Source organism: Anolis carolinensis, chromosome 5, assembly GCF_035594765.1.
Source record: "Anolis carolinensis isolate JA03-04 chromosome 5, rAnoCar3.1.pri, whole genome shotgun sequence".
Lineage (NCBI taxonomy): Eukaryota > Metazoa > Chordata > Lepidosauria > Squamata > Dactyloidae > Anolis > Anolis carolinensis.
In genome coordinates this window covers 171806887-171833620 of record NC_085845.1, presented here as the reverse complement: position 1 = coordinate 171833620, position 26734 = coordinate 171806887, and the positions used below count along the sequence as shown (strand labels likewise).

Genomic DNA, 26734 nt, shown 5'->3' with positions numbered 1-26734 from the left:
GCGATTGTGCATGCGCGTCCGCCATTTTAGAAACATTTTAGAAACATTACGAATTTTCGGAAATATCCGAAAATTTTGGGTGAAACATTTAGAAATAATTTCTACATCGAAGAGCCGGCACCCCCTACTTTAGAAACAAGAATTGAAACATTTTTTCCATCGATTGGACAAGCCTACTATACACCCCTTAATTTTATAGGATGCTGTAACGGAAAACCTAATTATAATGGGGATTTTTGTATATATTATTAATGTTGGTTTAATGGCAAAGGTAGGCAGGAGATAGCTACTTCTGATTGGTTGTGCTGTAGAAATGTAACTAGCAAGAAAGGGGCGGAGCTAGCTGAAGGAAAAAAGAGGGAACATTAAAAAAGTTATCTCAGTTTGTAGCCGGTGAGCTAGATGGAAGATGTATGTGTTCAGGTTTGTAGCTTCCAATGTATATTGAGGTAAAAAGAGAGTGATTTAGGTCTGGGTTCTTGGTTAAGAAAAACTGAGAGGAATAGAGAGTCTTTTGAGACTAGGATTCAGTCAGGTTGACTAGAGTGAAGAGTAACTTCCAGATTTAATAGCCCAGTCAAAAAGGCTGTGGGGATATATATATTTTTGAAAGGAAAAATAGAGTATTAACAAATTGAACTAAGTTTGAGTGTTCGGAAAGTTATATATTAACAGCTTTGCATAACCAAGTCAGTGCAAGACAATATCTATCATAACAACCAAGTGGAACTGAAGAAAAGAATCTTTGTAACAAAATACGCTTTATGTGCCAAAGAATTCAGAAATAAACCTTTCTTTGTTTCAATAAGGATAGTATCTCTTTACATCGCATGTGTGCACGCACACACTTACGTGTATATTGTTGGGGATCTTGAAATAGAGATCACTCCCTGCCTAAAAAGCCTTTTGTCTTGGCATAATATTTAATGTTGGCAAAGGTGGGATATCAAGAAAAAGATCTCCCCTGCCGGAACGATCCTTTACAGATGCCATCATGGAAGTTACAGTATAAAACATAGTGCTAAAATTGTATAGTATGAAAGGGCCCTAAAACATGTGTCGTAAAGAGAACAGGATTCCTTTGTTTTAGGAAGCCAGAATGCCACTGCCCACCTCATTTCATCTCAAAGTCACTAGACGGTTTAGATACACTTGAACTAAAATTAACCACTTTTCAATTGTATTGATCTTAATGGGAGAGCATAGTGCGTGTTCCACTCCCTCCCTTTCAAACGAATGGGATGGAAAAAATAAACATCCACTGGATGGCATCAGCTCTTAATCTTCTTATTTTAAAGTATTTTAATCCATCTTCATCTTCTATATGCTTTCCCAAGTGATCCCTCAAAGCCTTCTGCAGCTGCACTTTCTCTGAGTCTGTAATTGGTGTGCCATTTATGGCAGGCAATTCACATGGGAGTGAATGTCCACAATTGCATACCGGAAACACTGTAAGTGGATTGCTCTTCCCTTCAGAATTGCAAGTAATTTAGATGCTTGTCCCCTTCTTTCACCACAGCTGCACTTCCAGTGTGCAAAAGGATGTTCACACACAGATTCATGCACATGGTCTTGGTCTAAGGTGTCCTTCCAGAAGGTAAACTTAGGGAGGACATGGGAGATTTAAGCTCAAAGGAAACTAGTGAATCATCTCTTTTTTTCTGTGATGTTCCTGCCACCACCACATTTCCCCTCACATACGCATCTAAAAATAACAAAGCCTAATGGCATCTTAAAGATTAACAAGTACAGAAACCTACATAGATAGCATAGACCATGCCACAATGCGTCATTTTTCAAGGATAATATCTCTCCTTTGCTTGTTCTACACCAGACCCATATGGGCTTGCTTTAGAAATCCAAGTAAATTCAGGAATTTCATGTGGGGATGCTGGCATCTGTAGTCCCGAAACCTAACTTTTCCAGACAATGACAATTTGTGTGCATCTGTCTGCTGAGATAGAGAGCCACCATGGTACACAATAGTTTGAGGATTGGATTGGGATGCTGGAAGTTCAGGATTCAAATCTCCACTCAGCTATGGAAACTCACTGAATGACCTTGGGCAAGTCACACTCTCTCAGCCTCAGAGGAAGGCAATGGCAAATCACTTCTAAACCTTGCCTGAAATAGCTACCATAAGTCAGAGCTTATTTGAAGAAACCTGGCAATAACAAACAACCTGCTAAGATTGTGGTGTGCATTTCCATCCAAGAACTTCACATCTCTTGCTTCTGCAAACTGAGTTCGAAGCAGTGCTAAACCTAAGGGGCTGAATAATGCAGCAACATATAGGCCAGATTGATGTGAGATCTGTTTATGACTTCCAGGATATGCCTCTGAAAACCAGTTGACAGGGAAAAACAGGGAAAAGATAGCTAATATCTTGCTTATAGGATTCCCAGCAGGCTTCTGGTTGTCCACGGAGAAAAACAGGAAGCTGGACAAGATAGGCCTTGGCTCAGATCCAGCAAGACAATTCATATGAAAACCGATCCATGTGAGAAATAAATGGGGGAAACATTCCCTAAAGAGACTATATTCATGCACACTAGGCTTGATCGATCCACGAAAAATTTGATTCTAAACTCGTTGCAAAAGTAGAGGGGGGCAGCGTTTCGTTTTTGAAGGTATTTCTGAATTTTGCCCCCCAAAAAATTCGAAATTAACGAAAATTTGTTATTTTCTAAATTAATTCGTTAATGGCGGACGCGCATGCGCAATTCCCAAAAACAGCACAGAGGGAGAGGACTTTACAGGACTCTCCCACCCTCATTTTTTGAGTGATCTTCTTCAAACTTGGTACAGTGGTAGAACACATTTAACACTGATAGCTCACCAAAATTTGGAACGTTTCCCTTATCCTCTGATTTTTGGCGAATTTTCATAGCTTTTATAATAAACCATTTTTTAATAATTGCAGAAATCTGTTCCTGGTTTGAAAGTCTTATTTCCTGTTAAATTGGGTTGTCTTTACTGTGAAAGTCATTGTTCTACTTCAGAAACTTTGTTTTTGTGGCTGAAACTTTGTTAAATTGGTGTGTGTGTGATATATACTGTGTATATATATAGTCCCTGCATATGTGTGTGTGTGTTTGTGTGTGTGTGTGTATAGGTAAAGGTAAAGGTATCCCTTGACGTTAAGTTCAGTCATGTCTGACTCTGGGGGTTGGTGCTCATCTCCATTTCTAAGCCCAAGAGCCAGTGTTGTCCATAGACACCTCCAAGGTCATGTGGCCGGCATGACTACATGGAGTGCCATTACCTTCCCGCCAGAGCGGTACCTATTGATCTACTCACATTGGCATGTTTTCAAGCTGCTAGGTTGGCAGAAGCTGGAGCTAACAGCGGGCACTCACTCTGCTCCCGGGATTTGAACCTGGGACCTTTCGGTCTGCAAGTTCAGCAGCTCAGTGCTTTAACACACTTCGCCATCGGGGCTCATGTATATATATATAATATACATACACATCCACACAATGTGGAGAATATGTGGAAAGGTAGATAGATAGATAAGTTGGGAGCCACAGCGAAGGCACCTTCCTGGGAGCAAGGTCTAATAATAATAATAATAATAATAATAATAATAATAATAATAATAATAATAAATCCCTTACAATATCCAAGATGGGTACCATTATTGGCAGAGAAAGCCAAGCTGTAGGAGTTGAAATCCAATAATTTATCCTCCCTATAGAATCAATTTTATATGCATTTTTAGCTACAGAAAAGCTAAAATCAGGACAGTAAAAGAACAACACCCAGAAAATGGGAATTCCAGACAGGAAACAATCAGGGCCAGCTAATACCTCCCAACAAAGGATTCCCCCAGGTAGGAAGCAGCCAGGCTTTGAAGCTGCAAGGCTATTCAATGCTAATCAAGGTGACCAATTGCAACATTCACACTTGCCTCCCACAGACAAGAGTTCTTTCTCCCACCTTGGACCTTCCACAGATATATAAACCCCACTTGCCTAGCTTCGCACAGACGTCAAAACCTCACCGCCGGACCCCTCTCTGTCTCTCTCGGTCTCTCCATTCCCGGCTCCATCCGCCGCCTTCCCGCCTCACAGAGAGACACCAGGCCTGAGCTGAGGTGAGGCGGCGGCGGCGGCAGCCATTTCCCCCCTCCGTCTTCCTCCTCCTCCTCGGCCTCCTTCCCCCTCGCCCCCTCCCATTGGCTGAGCCCGTGACGCCCCTTTTGCTGAGGGGCAAAAGGAAAGGGCCTGAATGGTGGGAGTTTGGGTGATTTGCAAAAGCTTTTTTTTCCTAACGAAAAAAACGACGACATAACGAAAAACGGCCTCTCGCGATTCGAAACCGCGATATCCAGACGTGTGGACAACCAATGCCGTATATTGCTTCAAAACAAACGAAAATAACGAATTAATAACGGTTAACGGGGAAAACGAATTATTTGAGCAAGCCTAATGCACACTTACACAGTTCTCCAGATCATCCAGTTCAGAAAAGTTACTTGGGCAAGGATTCCTAGGCAGCACATCTGATGTCCATAACCAATTGCAATCCCCAAAATAATGTTTCCAACAAGAATACAGTTCATTTTCCTTCAATTGTGTGTCTATGCATGTCTTCAAGTTATTTAAATGTATGGTGACCACCATGAATTTCATAGGGTTTTCTTAGGCAAGGAATATTCATAGATGGCTTTGCCAGTTCCTTCCTCTGAAATACAGCCTACTGTACCAGGCATTCATTGTTGATCTCCCATCCCAGTACTAACTAGACCTGAGGCTCCTGAACTTCCAGGATCATACAGAATCAAGTTATCTTCCTTACACTGTGTGTGTGTGTGTTATAAAGGAATTCACACTTTGTCCCTTAGGCACCTGTACCCCTTTGGTATGATTGTACTGAGCATGTTCAGACTCAAGATTCCATTTTATAGGTAGTCTGCTTTACACCTCAGTGGAGGTGGATGCATGTATGTTGCTGTTTGGACTTCAATATAGAAGTATGCTTATGGACTTCAGTGAGTACAAGTATACTTAATGAGTATGGACTATTGATTAAGAATGATACGCAGTGTACTCAACACAGAGAGGCTGCATCCTATCTGTAACTAAACTTTAATGAGAAATGTGCCTGTATGGTGAATTAATAATAGATGTTAATGAGTAAACAAGATATGTTATTTTTCAAAGGGTTTGTTTTTTTTATCTTTAAACTAAAAGATTTTTAAAGGGAGTGTATATCTTTTGGGAAATTATAACTGCAAAGAAACAACCATCTTTTGCTAACCAAATATATTTTCATAGTGGCATGCCTTTGTCCTTGGCAGTTCAAAGACATGATTCTTCAGTTTAACAGCTGAGTTACCTGTGTGCCATTACATCAATGCTAATATCACTTGTTCAAAGGGTTGACTTCTAATAATGTTATGCTTTTCTTGACTAGTGTTTTTCAAAAGGTGGTCTCCACATGTTTATGGAGATTCACATTTACCAAAAGGATATGTGCCCAAAGACTGGGTGCAATTATTTTTGATAGTTTGACTTAAACTCCCAACCACCCAGCTAGCATAGTCAATATTAAGGAAGGATGGGTGTTGTTGTAAAAAAATGTCTAGGTGGTCCCATACTCCTCCACCCTTTCAAGACAGCCAGACTTTACTTATGTGAGAATAACTAAATAAATCAAAATAAAAATTAGTCAGAAATTTGCTTTTGGCTTGCATGGAGTGATTTTTCTTCAAGGAAAAAAAAATACTTTTAGCTTTGAACAATAAAGTGGGAACTTCCCAGCTTCGTAAAAGCGATCAATGCATCAATTAACCTTCTAAGTGTTAATGGCAAGATCTAGTGATGAAGGAATTGGCCTTTATCAGTTGTGGAGTCACACAAGCCTTGCCCAGTAAGTGCCTAGCCATAAAACCTGTGCAGTACATTGAATGGTCTTTGAATTTTTTTTATAAATTAGACCCTCCCCCAAGTTCCTTATTCCCAGTAGACAAATAATGCACTTTGAGAGTACTGGAGGATTTTAAAAGATAAATTATTACTGCAAAGGGTGGGGCAGGGAATTCTATTTGGAATGAAAAATGAAAAAGTAACAATGGCCTGGAGACACAGATGATCTACTGGGAAAACCCCTTGAAAATGTTTTCATAACAGGGTTGTTGGCTGATGCTTGAGCAGAAAACATGGGAGATTGTCTTCAAAATCATTGCACCTTCAGCCAGCATTTATGCCCCAACCTGCTGGGACAGGGTCCATTTCATAGGATCATACATTTGCAGAGTGGGAAAAGAACATCAGGGCCATCCAGTCCTATTCTGCCAAAGGAAAAGGTAAAGATATTCCCCTGACATGAAGTCTAGTCGTGTCCAACTCTGGGGGTTGGTGCTCATCTCCATTTCTAAGCCGAAGAGCCGGGGTTGTCCATGGACAACTCCAAGGTCATGTGGCTGGCATGATTGCATGGAGCGCCATTACTTTCCTGCTGGAGATGTACCTATTGATTTACTCACATTTGCATGTTTTCAAACTGCGAGGTTGGCAGAAGCTGGGGCTGACAGCGGGAGCTCACCCCACTACCCGGATTCAAACCACCAACCTTTTGGTCAGCAAGTTCATCAGCTCAGCGGTTTAACCCGTTGCACCATCAGGGCTCTAATTCTGTCATGCAGGGACACAATCAAAGCATCCCTGAACAGATGGCCACCTAGTTTCTGTTTAAAGACCTCCAGAGAAGAAGACTCCATCAGATTCCAAGGCAGTATATATATCCCACTGTCAAACACCTCTTACCATCAGGAAGTTATTTCTTATGTTTAGATTGAATCTCTATTTCTGCCATTTGAATCCATTGCTTTTTGTCCTAGTATCCAGAGCAGGAGAAAACACACTTTACCCTTCCTCAATGTGACATCCTCCTTTCAGATATTAAAATATGGCTATTATATCCCCTCCTAACCTTCTCTACTCCAAGCTAAACATACCCAGCTTCCTAAACCACTCCTCATAAGACTTGGCTTCCAAACCCTTGGTTATTTTGGTTGCCCTTCCCTGGACATGTTCCATCTTGTCCACCATCTCCTTCTTGAACTGGACACAATATTCCAGGTGAGATCCGAACAATGCAGAATAGGATAGAGCTATGACTTCCCTCAATCTAGACATGATATTCCTATTGTTGCAGCCGAGAATCATTGGCTGTCACATCACACTGTTGATTTATGTTCAGTTGTGGTCTACTAAGACTCCTGAATACGTTGTTGAAGGCTTTCATGGCCAAAATCACCGAGTTGCTGTGAGTTTTCCAGGCTGTAGGGCCATGTTCCAGAAGCATTCTTTCCTGATGTTTCACCTGTATTTATGGCAGGCATCCTCAGAGGTTGTGATGTATATTGGAAACTAGGCAATTGGGATTTATAGATCTCTGGAAAGTCCAGGGTTTGAGAGAGAACTCTTGTCTGTTGGAGGCAAGTGTGAATGTTTCAATTAATCACCTTCATTAGCATTGAAAAGCCTTGCTTTTTTTTTGGAAACAAGTCAAGTGAGGTTTATATATCTGTGGAATGTTCAGGGTGGGAGAAAGAACGCCTGTCTGTTTGAGGCAAGTGTGAGTGTTTCAATTGGCTGCCTTGATTAGTATTGACTAGTCTTTCAGCTTCAAGGTCTGGCTACTTACTGCCAGGAGAATCCTTTGTTGGAAGTTGTTAGCTGGCCCTGATTGATTCATGTCTGCAATTCCTCTGGTTTCTGAGTGGTGTTCTTTATTTGGAGTCCTGATTTTAGAATTTTTTTTAAATACTGGTAGCCACATTTTCATGGTCTCCTTCTTTCTATTGAAATTGTCCACATGCTTGTGGATTTCAAATTCCAGACAATCAATCAGAGCCAGCTAACACCTCCCAACAAAGGATTCCCCCAGGCAGTAAGCAGCCAGAACTTGAAGCTGCAAGACTACTTAAGGCTAATCAATGTTTCCAATGGAAACATTCACACCTGCCTCAAACAGACAAGAGGTCTTTCTCCCACCCTGAACATATAGATAAAACCCACTTGACTGGTTTCCAACATATCTCATTACCTCTGAGGATGCCTGCCATAGATGCAGGTAAATGTCAGGAAAGAATGCTTCTGGAACATGGCCATACAGCCCGGAAAACTCACAGCAGCCCACTCCTAAATCCCAATCAAATGTACTCAGGTGTCACCCATCCTATATCTGGGCATTTCTATTTTTATGCCCTTGTGTAGTTCAGGCTTGGGCAAACTTGGACCCTCCAGGTGTTTCGGACTTCAACTCCCACAATTTCTAACAGCCGGCAGGCTGTTAGGAATTGTGGGAGTTGAAGTCCAAAACACCTGGAGGGACCAAGTTTGCCCAAGCCTGGTGTAGTACCTTACATTTCTCCTTATGGATAGTTTTGGCTCAGTTCTCTAATCTGTTAAGATCATTTCGGATTCTGATCCTGTCCTCTGAGGTATGCTATCCCTTCCAGTTTGGCATCATCTGCAAATTTGGTAAGTATGTTCTTTTTTCCAAGTCATTGTTAAAGATTACAAGGATATCCCCCTTGAGCTGTGGTGCCCAGAACTAGACAGGGCTTTCCAGGCAATGTCTGATCAAAGCAGAACACAGTGGGACCATGACTTCTTTCTTCGTGTCAGGAGCAACCAGAGTTACTTCTGGAGTGAGAGAATTGGCCGTCTGCAAGGACGTTACCCAGGGGACGCCCGGATGTTTTAGATGTTTTACCATCCTTGTGGGAGGCTTCTCTCATGTCCCCGCATGGAGCTGGAGCTGATAGAGGGAGCTCATCTGCGCTCTTCCCGGGTGGGATTCGAACCTGGCAGCCTTCAGGTCAGCAACCCAACCTTCAAGTCACAAGGCTTTTATCCCCTAGGCCACCGGAGGCTCCTCACTTCCCACTATTCATGCAGCCTAGAATCGCATTGGCTGTATTAGCTGCCCCATCACACTGTGAGCCCATGTTCATCTTGCAGGCTTGTCTACGAAGACTCCGAGATCCTTTCCACATGGCCAGTTGTCACTCAGTTATACCCCGAGTTCACAGGAGGAGTGGAGAGAGCTGCAGAGATTTGAACCCAGGCTTTCCCCGGCCAAGGGTCCCCTGCTTGGTCCCTTGAGCCTGGCGCGGGTTCGCTTCCTTTCCGTTTGCCCGACTCAAAGGCTCGGCAAGGCCCACGGCGCCCTCCCCTCCCCTCCCCTCCCCACTGGGCAACACAAGGCGCCCCTTTGTGTCCCCTCAGGGCAGAACAGAAGCGCTGTGTGCGCGCCCAGAGAGAGAAACACGCCCAGCGTGGTACCCCCCACGCTCCCAAACACACCTCCGCCGGGATTCCTAGGAAAATTGTGTTGTCCAAGGCTTTCATGGCCGGAATCTCTGGGTTGCTGTGATCTTTCCAGGCTGTATGGCCATGTTCCAGAAGCATTCTCTCCTAACGTTTCACCCACATCTATGGCAGGCATCCTCAGAGGTTGTGGGGTCTATTGGAAACTAAGCAATTGGGGTTTATACATCTGTGGAATAATGTCCAGGGTGGGAGAAAGAACTCTTGTCTGTTAGAGGCAAGTGTGAAGGTTTCAATTAATCGCCTTGATTTGCATTAAAAAGCCTTGCAGCTTCAAAGCCTGGCTGATTCCTTCCTGGGGGAAGCCTTTCTTCGGCGGTGTTAGCTGTCCCCCATTGATTCATGTCTGGAATTCCCTCTGTTTTCTGAATGCTGTTCTTTATATTATTGGATTGGACTTTTCTGTTGTGGTGGGTGGGGGAAGGAAGGCTATTTTGAGCCAGATTATAAATCAGAAGCATCAAGTCACACAATAAAATATCCCAAAATATTGGGATTTATGCACTTTTGTTCACCCTTGATCATGGAGACTCAAGTGGCAGATACAGAGCTTAAAATGCAAAATATTCGGTTTTCAGAACAGTTAAGTAAAGGGAAAGGTTTCCCCTTGACATTAAGTCTAAGCCTTGGCAAGGGGAGATACATACAATAGAATTTCACTTATCCAACACTCGCTTATCCAACGTTCTGGATTATCCAACACATTTTTGTAGTTGATGTTTTCAATAAATCGTGATATTTTGGTGCTAAATTCGTAAATACAGTAATTACTACAGAGCATTATTTCATATTGAACTACTTTTTCTGTCAAATTTGTTGTATAACATGATGTTTGGGTGCTTAATTTGTAAAATAATAAGGTAATTTGACGTTTAATAGGCTTTTCCTTAATCTCTCCTTATTATCCAACATAATACCGTTTATGTTGGATAAGTGAGACTCTACTGTATATATATGTGTGTGTGTGTATGGTTTTCCCCGACATTAAGTCCAGTTGTGTCCAACTCTCGGGGTTGGTGCTCATCTCAATTTCTAAGACGAAGAGCCAGCGTTGTCCACAGACACCTCCTAGGTTATGTGACTGGCATGACCACATGGCCTTCCCACTGGAGCTGTACCTATTGATCTCTTGACTGTTTATTGCCCATGTTTTTTTTTTTGCACTTGTTGTATTTTGTATGTCACACCTTGAGTATTTTGTGAGCCGCCCCGAGTCCCCCTGGGAGATGGTGGCAGGATATAAATAAAGTATTATTATTATTATTATTATTATTATTATTATTATTATTATTATTATTATTATTATTATTTACTGCCCTGATTGTACAGTTTTTAAAATACTGATAGCCAGATTTTGTTAATTTTCATGTTTTCCTCCTTTCTGTTGAAATTGTCCGCATGCTTGTGGATTTCAATGGCTTCTCTGTGTAGTCTGACATGGTGTTGTTAGTGTGGTCCAGCATTTCTGTGTTTTCAAATAATATGCTGTGCCCAGGATGGTTCATCAAGTACTCTGCTATGGCTGACTTCTCTGGTTAAGTCTGCAGTGCCGTTTATATTCCTTGATTCGTGCCTGGGCGTTGTGTACCATGTCAGACTACACAGAGAGGCTGTTGAAATCCTCAAGCATGTGGACAATCTCAACAGAAAGGAGGAAGCCATGAACATGAACAAAGTCTGGCTGCCAATATTTAAAAAAACTCTAAAATCAGGACAGTAAAATACTGTTTACCACGCAGCTGTGGACAAGTCTACACAGGGACCACCAAACATAGGGCCCAGACACAAATAAAAAACATGAAGGGCACAGACTAACTCAACCAGAGAAGTCAGTCCTAGCAGAGCACTTGATGAACCAACCTGAACACAGCATATTATTTGAAAATGCAGAAATGCTGGACCACTCTAATTACCACCATGTCAGACTACACCAGTGGTTCTCAACCTGTGGGTCCCCAGGTGTTTTGGCCTACAATTCCCAGAAATCCCAGCCAGTTCACCAGCTGTTAGGATTTCTGGGTTTTGAAGGCCAAAACATCTGGGGACCCACAGGTTGAGAACCACTGGACTATACAGAGAAGCCATTGAAATCCACAAGCATGTGGACAATTTCAACAGAAAGGAGGAAACCATGAAAATGAACAAAATCTGGCTACTAGTATTAGGTAAAGGTAAATGTTTCCCCTGACGTTAAGTCCAGTCGTGACCGACTCTGGGGGTTGGTGCTCATCTCTATTTCTAAGCTGAAGAGCCGGCGTTGTCCGTAGACATCTCCAAGGTCATGTGGCTGGCATGACTGCATGGAGTGCCATTACTTTCCCACTGGAGCGGTACCTATTAATCTACTCACATTTGCATGTTTTCGAACTGCTAGGTTGGCAGGAGCTGGGGCTAACAGCGGGTGCTTATTCCGCTCCTGGGATTTGAACCTGGGACCTTTGGGTCTGCAAGTTCAGCAGCTCAGCGCTTTAACGAACTGTGCCACCGGGGGCCCAGTATTAAAAATCTCTAAAATCAGGGCAATAAATAAAGAACAACACTCTGAAAATAGGGGAGTTCCAGACATGACTCAACTAGCTAACACCTCCCAACAAAGGATCCCCCCTGGCAGGAATCAGCCAGGCTTTGAAGCTGCAAGGCTATTCAATGCTAATCAAGGTGATTAATTGAAAAATTCACACCTGCCTCCAACAGACATGGGAGTTCTTTCTCCCACCCTGGACCTTTCACGGATATATAAATCCTACTTGTCTAGTTTCCAACAAACCTCAACAACCTGTGAGGATGCCTGCCATAGATGTGGGCGAAACGTCAAGAGAGAATGCTTCTGGAACATGGCCATACAGCCCGGAAAACTCACAGCAACCCAGTGATCCTGGCCATGAAAACCTTGGACAACACATAATTGGAATTGTTTGCCTTCAACCTTCAAGCTGGAGGGGTGGGTGTAGAGAGGCAGGAGTGGGCAGTGGAAGGTCCCACCTAAAGAAATGTTGCCAAGGCTGAGATGCGGCTCCTGGTCTGATGCTGCGGCTGAGATGACTTAACACAACCCCCAATACACATACACACACACAAACATTCTCCTTCCCGGCTTGCTCTCCCTATTGCTTCTCTCCCGCTCCATCCCTACACTTTTGTTGTTGTTGCTGCTGCCTCTGCTGCGGCTGCTGCGTCTGGGGGTGGAAGGGATATTTTTAACCCAGAGGCGGAAGGGAGCTCTGCTGCTGCCTTTGGAGAAGGGGAAGGGAGAAATCTCTTTTTTTGGGGGGGAGGGAGAAGGGGGAACCCCCAGACTGACCCAAGGCCCGAAGAGAGAGGACAAGGAGAGCCCAGTCCTCCCAACCTGTGCTCTCTCTGAGCATCTGGCTCCTTCCTTTGGCAGCAGAGGAGGAGGAGGAAGAGAGGACGGAGGAGGAGCCTTGATCGCGTTATTATCAGAAATATTAGTGTTTGATTCTCCTTCGGGGAGAGAGAGGGAGGGAGGGAGGGGGGATTGCCTCCCTTCGCCTTGCCTTGCCTTGGCCCCTCCTCTCGCCAGTCCCTATTTCTCTGGCTTCCAAGGGCCGCCTCGCCAATCTCGTTCTCTCTCTCTCTCTCTCTCTCTCTCTCTCTCTCTCGCCTTCCTCGCCCCCGCCCCGCATTCAGATCCGCACCCGGCTTGGTGGGCTGCTCGCTCGCCCCCTCCCGCCCCTGCAGAGGAGGAGGAGGAGGAGGAGGAGGAGGAGGAGGAGGGAGAAGGAGGCTGCTCTGCTGCTGCTGCTGCTTCTGGGGGCGAAGCGTCGGGGGCGGAGGGTTCTTCGCCCGGGCTGAGCCATGCGCGGCTGCAGGGAGCCGGGATGGGGCGAGACGATGCCGCTGCGGCTGCTCCGGATCCCAGCATCGCCTCACCGGGGGCCCAGGAGGCAGAGGAGCCGGAGGCGCCGACGACGCTGCTGTTGCTGCTGCTGAAAGGCGACGGGCGATGGGTGAGTGGGAGAAGAACCCTTCCCACCTTCCTGATCATCAAAAGACCTTCCTTTCCCTCTGCCTCTTTCTACCTCTCCTCCCCTGCTTTCTTCTCTCCCGTTGCCCTCCTGCCCCCATCCCTCCCCATCTCTCCATCCATCTTCCCTTTTGTCTCCGATTTCCACCCCTGCATCCTCCTCCTCTGGTACCCCCTTTCTCCATCCTCATGTTCTCCCGCTTTCCATCCATCCCTCTTTGTATTTGTCTCAGAGGCAAGAAAAAGAGGATGATCTTTCCCAGGGAATTGTTTCAAGGCAGGGGCTGCTCCAGCCTGTTTGTAGGGCTCAGAGGAGAGGAGGAAGGATGCTCTCTCTCTCTCTCTCTCTCTCTCTCTCTCTCTCTGCCCTCCTCTAATCCCCAATTGGTCGATCCCGGGGCCTCTGGAGGACCAGGCACCTCATCCCCCTTCCGTCAGGAGGGACATCTCCAGGTGCACTTCTCTCTCCACTCTGACTTCCCTTTGAGATTTGGGCAGCATCAACTGTGTATGTGTGTGTGTGTTGAAGAAAGGCAATGCCAAGGACCCTGCCTGCAGACACTGCTGCAACAGCAACTGCTTATGTAGTTCAGGAGCCCAGGGAGAAGAAGGGACAAGTGTTATCGAAGGCTTTCATGGCTGGAATCACTAGGTTGCTGTGAGTTTTCTGGGCTGTTTGGCTATGTTCTAGAAGCATTCTCTCCTGACATTTCGCCTGCATATATGGCCGGCATCCTCAGAGGTTGTGATGTCTGTTGGAAACTAGGCAAGTGGGATTTATATATCTGAAATATCCAGGGTGGGAGACAAAACTCTTGTCTGTTTGAGGCAGGCGTGAATGTTGCAATTGGCCACCTTGATTAGCACTGACTAGCCTTTCAGCTTCAAATTCTGGCTGTTTACTGCCGGGGGAATCCTTTGTTGGAAGGTGTTAGTTGGCCCTGATTGATTCATGTCAGAAATTCCTCTGTTTTCTAAATCTTGGTCTTTATTTATTGTCCTGATTTTAGAGTTTTTAAAATACTGGTAGCCAGATTTTGTTCATTTTCATGCTTTCCTTCTTTCTGTTGAGATTATCCACATGCTTGTGGATTTCAATGGCTTCTCTGTGTATGAACCAACCTGGACACAGTGTATTATTTGAGAACACAGATATGCTGTACCACTCTAACAACCACCATGTCAGACTACACAGAGAAGCCATTGAAATCTACAAGCATGTGGACAATTTCAACAGAAAGGAGGAAAACATGAAAATGAACAAAATCTGGCTATCAGTATTTTTTTTTAAAAAAACCCTCTAGAATCAGGACAGTAAATAAAGAACAACACTTTGAAAACAGGGGAATTTCAGACATGAAACCATCAGGGCCCGCTAACACATCTCAACAAAGGATCCCCCGGCAAGAAGCAGCCAGACTTTGAAGCTGTAAGACTAGTTAATGCTAATCAAGGTGATTAATTGAAACATTCACACCTGCCTCCAACAGACCAGAGTTCTTTCTCCCACCCTGAACATTCCACAGGTATATAAACTCCACCTGTCTAGTGTCCAACATACCTCACAACCTCCGAAGATGCCAGCCATAGATGCAGGTGAAATGTCAGGAGAGAATGCTTCTGGAACATGGCCATACAGCCCGAAAAACTCATAGCAACCCAGCAATTCCAAGTGTCTACTCCTGCTCAGCAGCAGCCAGAGAGAAGCAACCCACTTGTACTTGTATGAATAGCCAGGCGGGGGGAGGGGAGGAACCTGGATGGAGCCAAAGGTGTTTCCCTGCCCCCAAGAGAAGGCCCCATCACTCCCATTCCAAAGCAGAAAGGGTGGGCTATGTACTCCCTCTCTCTGTTTTCCCACAAAAAGATACAGCACACACGTATACCTCCTGCCAAGGCTGCCTACCTACAAGCAGAAGCACTGCAGGCACAGCCCATCTGTTCCCCGACCTCCATGCCAGGAGGGTATCTTTGGTGCATTGGTGCCAAGCCTGCAGCACTCTCTAGGCAGGAAAGGGGGTAAGAGGTGGGGAGCTGCTTTTGAACCCCAGCCTCGATCTACCATGCACACAAATAAGGAGGTGGTCTATCCTGCCTTCCACCCCTTGTTTGCATATCCAGATTTTTAAAAATACACTGATAAAATCAGTTATAGGAGCCAGCGTTGTGCTGCTTTCTTTCCAGTAGTGTGTAATGTAGCACCACCGGCCAGATTTGCTCTATTGATCCATCCATCTCTTGCAGGGGTGGCAGTAACCACCTCCTTCAGCTCCATCCCTGGGATATGTGACTGTCTGCATGAACACAGCAAAGGTGTTATCCTGCCGAGGAGGAGAGCTAATGCTGCAGCTGCAGACCTGCTTTTAGACAGTATTTTGCCTCAGAGGAAGGCAACAGCAAGCCTCTTCTGAACAAATCTTGCCCAAAAAACCCTATGATATGATGCCTTAGGGATGCCATAGGTCGAAAATGACTTAAAGGCACCCAACAATGACAACAGCAACAGAGACCGAATAAGAGGGCAGAGAGCAAGCATGAAGGAAGGGAAGAGTAGAAAGGCAGGGCTGCCTCCTTCACTTTGTTCCCTCAAGGTTTTGGTAGGATACCCACTGAGATAATCTTAGTCAGTGTCTCTCACTGCCTTAAGGAGATCTGCAGAAACCTGACAGGAATGCATTGTTCAAAACTTAAAATTATTGGTAAAACTGTTTCCTCGTCAGCAAGGATATAGAGCTTTTGAATGATGAGAGCAAATTACATATGTTATGCCTGTAATCTTTAAAATGGTTGTGAAAGGTAGGCCAGCCTTATTATTTCTGCGTTGTAGAAGTGATGTTGCAACCATTAGTGGCTTATCAAATGGGTTTGGGGTTTAGCTGAATTACAATGGAACTTGTTTAGCTGTACCTCTGGGCGAGTTTACATATTGATGTCTCACGTCAGTCAAGCCTTGATGACTTGGGAGGTGAACACGTGAACTGAAAAAGTACCACCTTCGGGTGGGAATCTTCAGTGAGTTTTAAGTTTTTATCTGTGGTGTTTGATTGGAACTGACTCATTCGCTCAAGCCTTTCTTTGCTTGATAGTGTGGTTATCTGGTTATGACTGACGAGTGAATAAGTGCATGTGTGAATCAGACTTTAATCTTCAGCAAATGCTATGTATCTGGTGCACTAGGAAACCTCATCTCCTGGAGGTTGAGTAGCCTTATATATCCCTCACATGCATCGGGGAGAAGGGAAGAGATGGATTCATCTATAAAATTCCCAACATAACCTACCCACATACATGCTCAGAAGTAGAAACTGAGTCATGCAGAAAACTGTACCACTTTGTACAACAAAACTTGGAGCAACAAGAAGCTGAAATTACCAAACGAATTCCCATGTCTTTCCCTTAACACTCAATCCAAGACCTCATGTTGCCTGTCACTTCTTTACTGCTGCTGTTGTTACCTTCCCCATATTTTGAAAAATACATTTCAGACAATTTCTCTTCCCATTAGGGTAGCATTCCCCTACACAATGCTGGCTGGGAGAATCAAGTTGTTGCCCAAAAAATAACATTTCCAAACTCTGTCCCTCATACGAGAAAATTTAGGAGCAGATTTGAATTCCACAAAGAAGTGGGCACCTTTTTTAAAGCAGGACCCCCAAACCTTCTATGACTATGTGACAAGTAGAAATTTTCCTAGTGAAGGTTTTCCTGTTTCTGCTTGTCCCATAGTGACACCATAGGGTTGCTTACCTACAGGTAAACATATATGGTTTTCCTATCCCATTGGTATTTGGTCAAACAGGCTTTATTGTTTACTAAATCTACAAGACTTATTTGATCCAATAAGCATTACAAAATGAGGACAAAATGAATGTACATGTAGCTCTCTCTTATATCACTGTTAGATCTCTAAAGTTTTGATAGTTGGTGGTTGCCTGAGTGGAGCAAGAGAAGAAAAATATGTCAAAGCAACATCTCCAGAGTAATTTCAATTCCAAGAACAAAAAGAACAGTTGTATAATCTGCCTCACTTACACTGGATGAGAAAATAAAGACAAGGACATCTATTTGAAACTAGATCTAGCAATGGTTCCCAACCTTTGGGCCTCCAGGTGTTTTGGACTTCAACTCCCAGAAATCCCAGCCAGCTTACCAGCTGTTAGGAACTGTGGGAGCTGAAGTCCAAAAACACCTGGAGGCCTAAAGGTTGGGAATCACGGATCTAGACAAATGATACCCTAAAGTGACACTTTGAGGGTGGGAAAGGTTATGCTTGGATTATAACTCCATGAATTCCTGATGGCCCAGGGGGTTCTGGGAGGTGTGGTCCCCTCTGAGAAGTAAGAATTTCATGCACTGAGAAAATTCCAGGTCTTTTCTGTCTCTACATTGCCCTTTGAGACTCCTTGAGTCTGCAGTGAAGTCTTGTACACAGTAAACTTGGAAGGAAGCCTGAGATTATCACAGGTCATGGCAAAGCTCCAAGCTAGCTTCAGGACCTTTTTGGTTGAAGGCAGGTTTGCAGTAGAGATGGGGCAGGTGTGCCTGTTGTATAGCTACACCCCTTGTTTTGGAATCCTACATCTCACTAGATGTGGAGTATAAATAGCCAGCTGGAATGATTGAACTTTCCTCGGCTCTGCTGAGAAGGCCTTTGCTTCCAGATCAGTGTTGTTCAAGCAGCTGCTTCTAATACAATCATGTTTCTTTGGGTCTGTGATGCCTGCGTGAAATGCCATAGTCTCCCTAGAGCACTTTTATCTGCTTTGTGGACATGCGATGGCCCCTTCCTTATGTAAAATGTCAGAAAGAGTAGATTGCCCTGGGTTTTTGAGAGGAAGGAGGGGTCTGATTTTATTTTATAAGCTTAGAAATCAGAAGTTGGTACAACCATTGCACTAGGGATCTCCTGGGAGATGAACAATCTTTCTGTGCCCAAAGTTCATATAATTGTACATGTTCGGCTCCCCACCTCTATTTGTGTTTACATTTTGTACCATTATACATATGGCAGTTGACTTATGGTTATCAACTTTTGTTGGGCTCCTACATTTTCTATGGCTACAGGAAAACTGCAAATTGTAAAGCTTCCTCACTCCCCAATTTCTGCATCTCTGTGCTGGAAGACATTTTATCTGTTGAATTTCTGTTTGCTACACATCTGTTAAAGGACAGAAAACTTTGAAAAAAATGGGCAACCCTCAAAATAGCAGTGGCCAAGAAGCTGTTTCAGGAACTTCCTTTCTTGGAGGTTTTAAAAAGAGAAATTGGGAGGAAAAGCTAAAGTTGGTGTGTGAAGGGATATTCACACAAGTTTCAGTCACAATCTGCAAATCTTCATCAATTGCATCATGTATGTTTATTGTGGTAGGATTGTTTTAAGAGCTGTTAGAATAAGTAAGACTTACTTCTTCCACCATCTGACTCTGCTATCCCATCATGTGGCAATTAAAGGCATTGCTCCCTTCCTTGCTAGAACCTGGGAAAGTATTTTTTCATGCTGCTGTAAGGAACTGCAACTGGGGATTCTGGGAGTGGAATAGAATACATTTATTGTAGTCATAGATAATTCTGGGTGTTGTACCATTAAAAAATAACCTTTCCAAGCTTTTTCCCTTGCTTGGCCATTGTTTTTGTAGGTTATAAGGAATGTGTTCCCTCCTCCCATTTGTTGGACTTCAACTCTCATCTTTCCTTCCCTATATCAGCTGCTGTTCAGAGCTGATGGGAGTTGCCACCAAAAATATTTATAGGGCTGCACACTCTCCACCTCTGGTATACCATCTAGACTATTCTTTCAATATATTTTGATCCTAAAGGAAGTGGATGTCATGCAGCACATATGAATAAACATTTGAATACACCAGGTCCCATCTCTTCCTGAAAGCTAAGGAAGGTCATTCCTGATTAGTACTTGGATGGGAGACCTCAAACAAATACCAGCTGCTGTATGTTATATTTAAGGCAGTGCTTCCCAAACTTTACTCCATCAGTTATTTCAGATTCAACCCCCAGAAGATCCAGATAGCTTTGCAAACAGTCCAGAATTCTGGGAGCCGAAGTCCAAAACACATGGAAGACCAACATTTGGGAAACACTGTTTTGGAAGAAAGAACTCACAAAACCACTTCAGAGTATTCCTTGCCTAAGAAAACCTAATGAAAGCCACGAGATTACTTTAAAAAAGCAGGTGGCTTGAAAGCACAGATAAACATATATATGCAAGATATAGGCAGGTAGTGAGTAGCTGCATAACTTGTTGATTCCTCTCACTCATACAGCTATGTGCTGCTGAGATACCAACCAAGAGATGAAATTCTGCACAGGGCCATAATTCTCTTTGAGCTACTACTGCTCAGTGGGTTTTCTATTCAAAGGATTCTTAAGGATTGTGTTCAGCAAGTGAAAGGCACCTGGCTGTCTCTCTTCACAGCTTCACATTGGATGCCAGGTAAAGCAAACAAAGGCAGAAGGCACAGAGGGTAGAGTGGGAAGAAAGTGGGCACATGCCAGACGATAGCATCCACCAGGAACATTCCCCTCCATAAGGGGCTGATTAAAATGAATGGGAGCAGTGGGCCAAGTGTTCTGGGATGGCTGCATGACTAACGTTTGCCAAGGCTTGAAATCGGATGGTTTGCTCTGAAACAGAGTCTTTGTATATTGTTGAAAGTGCTGAGCCAGTCAGAATGAGCAATGGATTTGAAGAGGATGAGGTGGTGGTGGTGGTGATAGTGGTGCTGATAAAGGCTGGTACAGCTTCAGTACCGTAGTGCCAGGATGTGCATGGAATGCTAATAAGGAACAAGGGATATTGTCTGGCAATTAGGCTTGGCTTATAGCTCTGGTTCAGAACATCTCCCAGTTTACGTTCGTAATATATTGACTGTAATTGCCCATTTCCAGTTCTTTTTTCTCCTCATACTGCTAATGCTGAGCACAAAGGCAAAAGAAAATTGAGGTGTACTTGCATTACACAGTCATATCAGTTTGGTGCCACTTTAACGGTCATGGCTCCCTGCTATAAAATCCCAGGATTTGTAATTTAGAATTATCTGCCGAAGAAAATGAACCACTGTTTCCAAGAAGACAGAAAGCTTTCCAAAACACTTTGAGAACAAAGACTGAGCAGTACCTTGAAGGTTTTACAGAGTACCTTAGGAGTGCTTTAGAGCAGTTGTTTTCAGACTTTGGACTTCAACTGGGCAGGGATTCTGGCGTCCAAAAATCCAGAAGACTAAAGATTAAAAACAGCTACACAAAAACTCTCTAACACAGGGTTCTAACTACATCTTTAAAAGACAAAGCTCCTGATTTGCATAGATTAAACCATGACACTTAAAGTGGTAGCAAACTGGATATCGTCATGGAGCATGGATACAGCCTCATTTCAGAGTAGTGAGCAGGAAGGAGTAATTATGTTCACAAATACACGCGTGCTAGAAAGTGCCAGTTTTATCTACATTCTCTTTAAGGTCGTAATGAGAGGAACAAGTAAGGTGTACTTTGGAATCATTCATCAGGCACGGTGCAGTTTGCAAAAACTGACCTTACTCCACTCTTAATATCATACGGATACTAGCATGGCAGTCTCTCCAGGCCAAGTGGAGTAGATCAAGAACTTTTGGACTGACGTCTAAGGTAAAACTGGTCAACTTATTTGTAGTAGGAGAACCAAGTGCTGGGGGTGTTTACACTGTTAAAAGTTGAAAGATTTTAGGTTTATGCCAGGCAACTGTGTTCCTCATTTCTTGGACTACAGCTCCCATCAGTCCCATCTGATAAAGGAAATGGATTGTAGGGTCTGTAGCAAAATCTGGAAGACTCTCAATTGCCCATCCCAGTTCTAAGCATTCTCTAGGTCAGTTGCAACCTGTGAGTCCCCAGATGCTTTTGGCCTACAACTCCCAGAAATTCCAGGCAGTTTACCAGCTGTTAGGATTTCTGGGAGCTTAAGGCCAAAACATCTGGGGACCCACAGGTTGAAAACCACTGCTCTAGGCTGTCCTTCCTACAATCAGCAGCCTTTAAGTGTGTTAAGACTATAACTTCCATCATTCTCAACCAGGATCAATAGTCCAAACAGAAGATGTCTGATCTCTCTGTCTGGAAGCTAACAGCAGTGATACCTCAGACTCACCTGGAGGTAATTTAGCAGAATACCTTTAAAAACATTTTTCAGGATTTTGGAAAAATGTTTACAGTTGCTGTGGTTTTTTCACAGGACTCTTATAATGTGCTGGGTGCTTGGTTATTATTGTCAGTTCTTTTACAAAATTATAGGTATTTAAGTATATGGTATGAAACAGGTAGGAATTTTGTGGCCTTCCCAACTCCTAGAATTCCTCCCCATTGGCTTTGTTAGATGGGGCTGCTGGAACTTATAAACAGACAAAATCTGGAAGATGGCATGATTCTGAACCTGGCATAAACCTGTGAAATAAATAGCTTGTAGGGATATTCAGATAGGTAGCTCATTTAGTAGAAATAACCAGAGGGGTTGTTCATTTATTTGAGGCAAAACACAACAGAGAGACTCAGGGCACCTTAAAGATCGATGGATTTAGTGGACTAAACCCCACTTTAGTAAAAACAACCATGCACACAATAAATGTCTTAGTCTTTTAAGACATGGAGAAGCTCTGTTTTCAGTCTGGGTAATAGCTGGCAGCTCTTGGAAAGGGAGAAGAAACTTTCAGGACTAGGATAATAGGCTATTGTAGGAAGGAGAAGTGAAGAAAAACATTCTAAAGTCACAGGTCAAAGCTATAATTGTTTCTGGGCTCTTTTTAAAGTGCTAGTATGAACCTTTAAAGAGGGAGTAAGGGAGCTGTGGTCTTCCAGATGTTGCTGTTCTGCCTCACCAGAGATACAGTCCCTCAACATTTAAAGGGCTAACTATTCCGCAAACCTCTCTCCTTTTAAACAGAAGCCTTAATTGTGCATCAGGCCAGTAATTCAACAAGTGCAATGCCTCCCATTTCACTGCTGGGAAAATGTGGGAATATTGCAGCAAGTCAGTGTTGTATTGTGCAGTGTTCCCCAAGTCCCCCCCCCCCCCCCCCAGTGTGCCAGGGATTCGCACCATATTATTTCCTATTTATTCTATTATGGAAACTCACTGTGGACTACCAGGCAAACCGTCACTGATCTAGGGGCATTGAGTAACACATGTACAGTAAAGGCAACGTCCAGTCTTGGGTGCATCTATACTGTAGAATTAATGAAATTTGACACCACTATAGCAGTCATGGAATCCTGGAAGTTGGTAGTTTGGTGAGACACCAACATTCTTTGGCAAATAAGGCTAAAAATTGTGTAAAACTAAATCCCATGATTGCCTAATACTGAGTTATGGAAGTTAAAGTGGTGTCAAATGGCATTAATTGTACATTCTTGGCCATGCAGTGAGTAGAGCACAGTTCAAATGAGTGCTTAGCACTTGATGGTTTAGAACCAATCACTTGGTCTATTCATACTACACAATTAGAAAGCTGTTTCTCTTTAACTGCCTTGGTTCCATCCTGTGAAATCAGGGACTGGTAGGCTGAGGCAGTGCCGGATTTAGGACTAATGATTTAGGACTGTGCTAGTTAAGTTATGAGGCCCCTGACTTGGGCCCTGAAGGAGGTAGGCCTGGTAGGTCCACACTGCCTGCTTTGTGTAGTCCTACCAATTTCATCACATGGGCTTTCTTTTCCATCATAGGACACTTCAAGCACAGGTACTGGACAGAGCCCTGTGCTGGAAGCGTCCTCTGATGCAGCCCCTGCAACCTTTGACAACTGCTCATTTGATAGGCAGTGATGCTTCCCCCCATGGGATGGGGAAGGGGGTGAAGCAGGAGCCGGGATGATGGGTTGCCATGCTGCCGGCCAGATTTGCCCTGCTGCCCTACAGATGCACCCACTTTCCCCCAGATTTAGGACCTCAATGTGATTAGGTCCATAGACTATCAACTCTATCATTGTCTGGAATTGCTTTAAAACAGAATGTTTTCAAATTTAGAATTGCACCAGATAAGCAAAATCCATTGTAAACATTTTTTGTGGGGCAGAAAAATGCCCCCCCCCCCGGCCAATGGTAAATCCGACACTGGTCCAAGGAAACACTAGAATTCTGACTGGGAATTAAAAATGACCCACCCTAAACTTCCGACCCAAGGACTCTGTTGGACAGAACCATGACACTTAAAGTGGAATCATAGCACTATAATTGAGTAGTGTGAACGGGTTCACTTTCTCTCTGCTTAACATAGAGCTTCTATAAGGATAAAGAATGGAAAATGCCATGTTGATTACTCTGAGTTCCTTGAGGGCAAAGGTGAAATGAGAAGGGGATAAACAAAGAATAAAGCATTCAAAGACATGGGCATCAAAGTCCCCAAGCCTTATGAGGACTGAACAGTTCCCTGAAATGAGGCCAGTCTTAATGCGGGAGGGTGATGGAGGGATACGTAGTATTCCATCAATATTGCTTCTGGTCTACAAAAGCATCTTATTTAGCTTGCCCTTAACTGGCCTTGACCTTGACTAATGACTCAGAGATTCCAGATGGAAAGGCTTACATCAGCCAAGAGAGTCTGTGTACAAAGATACCCCTTTCTCCTCTTTGAGGAACAATCACTGTCTTTGGCAGCTTAAGAATCTGGGCAGCATCCAGCTCTAGGATATGTCCTTCTACATCACTTATAGCACTCATCATTTGATTCCCAACTATTTGTCATCTTTCTATTATCACAAATGGGACTTTCCCCCTTTCCCCCATTTCTCTTTTTCTGGGGAAAAGCTTGTGGTTCCTCACTGATACAAGGGAAGACACACTTCCTATTCTCGGGGTGGGGGGGTATCTTTATTTCACATTCAGTTTCTTGGTCCTGGAAATAGATTCTGTAATTGAGTCTGGAGGCAGATTAAACCCTAATAATTGTCGTTAGAGTTGGGGACAAGACAAGGCAGATCTAGCTGGGGCTGTAGTTCTTGGGCGTTGTCTAAGGTTCAGACAGTTGCTATGCCTTAGATTTTATCTGTTTTCATGTTTGAAAAATGCCTGTAGTCCCAGAATTTTTCCCCTAATTTATTAGTCTCACTTGGATGCCATGCTGGAATTATTACTACTACAGGCAGTCCCGAAGTTCCAAACAAGATAGACTCTGTAGGTTTGTTTTTAAGTTGAATTTATATGTACATCAGAACAGGTACATTTTAAAGCCAAAATATAGATTTTAAAGCTCCGGACAGCATAGGGAAGGGTTAACACCCCTGTGGTGTTTGTTTTGCTGTCTCTGCCTTTATTAAGAAGATTTCACTTCACTTTCTGACCCTGTAATAATGGATTTTGAAAAAAATGGCTTGTTGTGGGAACAAAGGTTGGTGATAAAGCTTCAATTGAGACACCTTTTCCCCATGATAACTCAGGAGTGGAAATTCCTTCTTAGGGGTAGATTTCTCTCACTTCCTGTAGTCTCGCCCCAGTTCTTAACTATGAGTCATTTGTAAGGCAGATGTTTTTAACTCAGGGATTGCTTGAACTACTATTACTACTTCTCCTATAAGTTGAGCACTGCCTGTTTGGAATTCTTAACTACAAAATAGAAAAGTTTCCACATGGCTGGCTGAGATAGTGACACCTTTGCTTTCAATGTACACAAACTTTTTTCATGCACAAAATTATTAAGAAGATTGTCTATAAAATTATCATTGTGTCTAAGATATGTATGAAACATGAGTGAATGCTTATATATATATATATATATATTATTGTATATAATATACCTTATAATATACAATTATATATAATAATATAATGTATATGTATATAATATTGATAATGTTATAATGTAAAACAATATAATACTACTAATAAAATATAATAATATTAATTATATATTATATATTACATGTAATATTACTAATAATATTACAATACAGTGGTATAGAACAATATAGAAATATATAATGCTAATATTGTGCTGTGCTAACAATATAATGTATTGTACACACATATAATTTGTAAGCTGCTCTGAGTCCCTTTTGGGGTGAGAAGGGCGGAATATAAATGTAGTAAATAAATAAATGTATCTAAGATATCTCATTATGTATACACAAGTATTCCAAAACTGAAACACTTCTGGACACAAGCATTCTGATAAGAGATATTCAACCTGTATTATTCATCACACTGCCAAAGAAAATCCTTTGCATTGATTTCCATCACTCTTAATGGCCACAAAAATGCACTCAGATGAAAGGCTGAGAAGAATTGCCCAAAGTGCAACAATGTGGCCTCTACTTTCTGGGTCTGACTGCTCTCCTTTTATGCAGTTCAATTCCAGTTGTGTGTTAAGTATCCTGCTAGCTTAGCTGAAGCCAACAGAACAGTTAACCATAAAAGGACTGTGTAGTTTGTGCAAGAAAGACATTTTAGTCTTGTTTGTCTGTAGCAGAGGCATCTTGCTGTGTCTATGAAATGTGCACTGGAAATAAATCAACAACCGACATGACATTCAAGTGAGCCTAATAAATTAGGAATCCAAATGTGCTTGAGAATCAGTGTTGATGTCACATACTTTGAAAAAAAGCCACAAACATGACTACACTCTCCCAGTCAGGCTATGCACTAGGACTCACAAATGAGAAAGTATACTTGAGATAGGAAACTACTCCCTGCACTCAAAGGGTTGGCATTAAACACAGTTTCTGAGCACTGAGTTAGTCCAAATCATTTTGCTTCCTGGGGCAAACAAAAAGATGGCATTTCCTTTTTCCCCAATCCCCAAAAACTGTGAACTAGGCTTACAGGTGAATCCTATTGTAATGTTGGTGACATGACAATGTCATCCATTGCAATAAATGGCAATAGGGTGGCTTTTGGGACACAGATCAGTTGGCATAAAACATGCAGCACCCTTTATTCTGTGCCTTTGGCCCCTGTCATGTGATGAATTCATCTTGCTCAATCTAATAGTGGGACTGGCCTTTCACATTAGGAGTTAAGATGGCTGTGGGCATCTAGGGGTGTGTGCTTTTCATTGATAAATGCTCACCATTGGATGTACTTGTGAGAGCTGAGGGCAATGGTATGCCAAAAAGATCCGCACCACATTGTGTATTCTTTGTCTAGAGGTATTAAAGTCTATACGGCTTTCTCTGCACTGTCAGCATTGACTTTGGTGGACTGGCAGGTTGCATGCAACCCATGGGACAAGTTCTTCTCAGTGGTAGTTCAGCGGTCCAATGTGAAAAAGCCAAGGCATCTTTAAGAGCCATGTAATGGGAAGGATTTCAGCAGATTTAACTTATTATAAAGGGGCCCCTGGTGGCACAGTGTATTAAAGCACTGCGCTGCTGAACTTGTGGACCAAAAGGTCCCAGGTTCAAATCCCGGGAGCGGAATGAGCACCCGCTGT

The 26734-nt window shown here is 43.2% G+C and overlaps 1 protein-coding gene across 5 annotated transcripts in view; it reads left to right on the top strand.

Annotated features, from left to right (window-relative positions):
• The first annotated feature begins 12525 nt into the window (after positions 1-12525).
• The window catches only part of mgat3 (beta-1,4-mannosyl-glycoprotein 4-beta-N-acetylglucosaminyltransferase), a 49200-nt gene continuing 34991 nt past the window's right edge, over positions 12526-26734 (top strand). The window contains exon 1 of one of the 5 annotated variants that reach the window (XM_062982918.1): positions 12526-13312. The gene's annotated coding sequence lies outside the window, so the exon portion shown is untranslated. The other 4 variants (XM_016993698.2, XM_016993697.2, XM_016993696.2 and 1 more) reach the window with 4 other exon arrangements.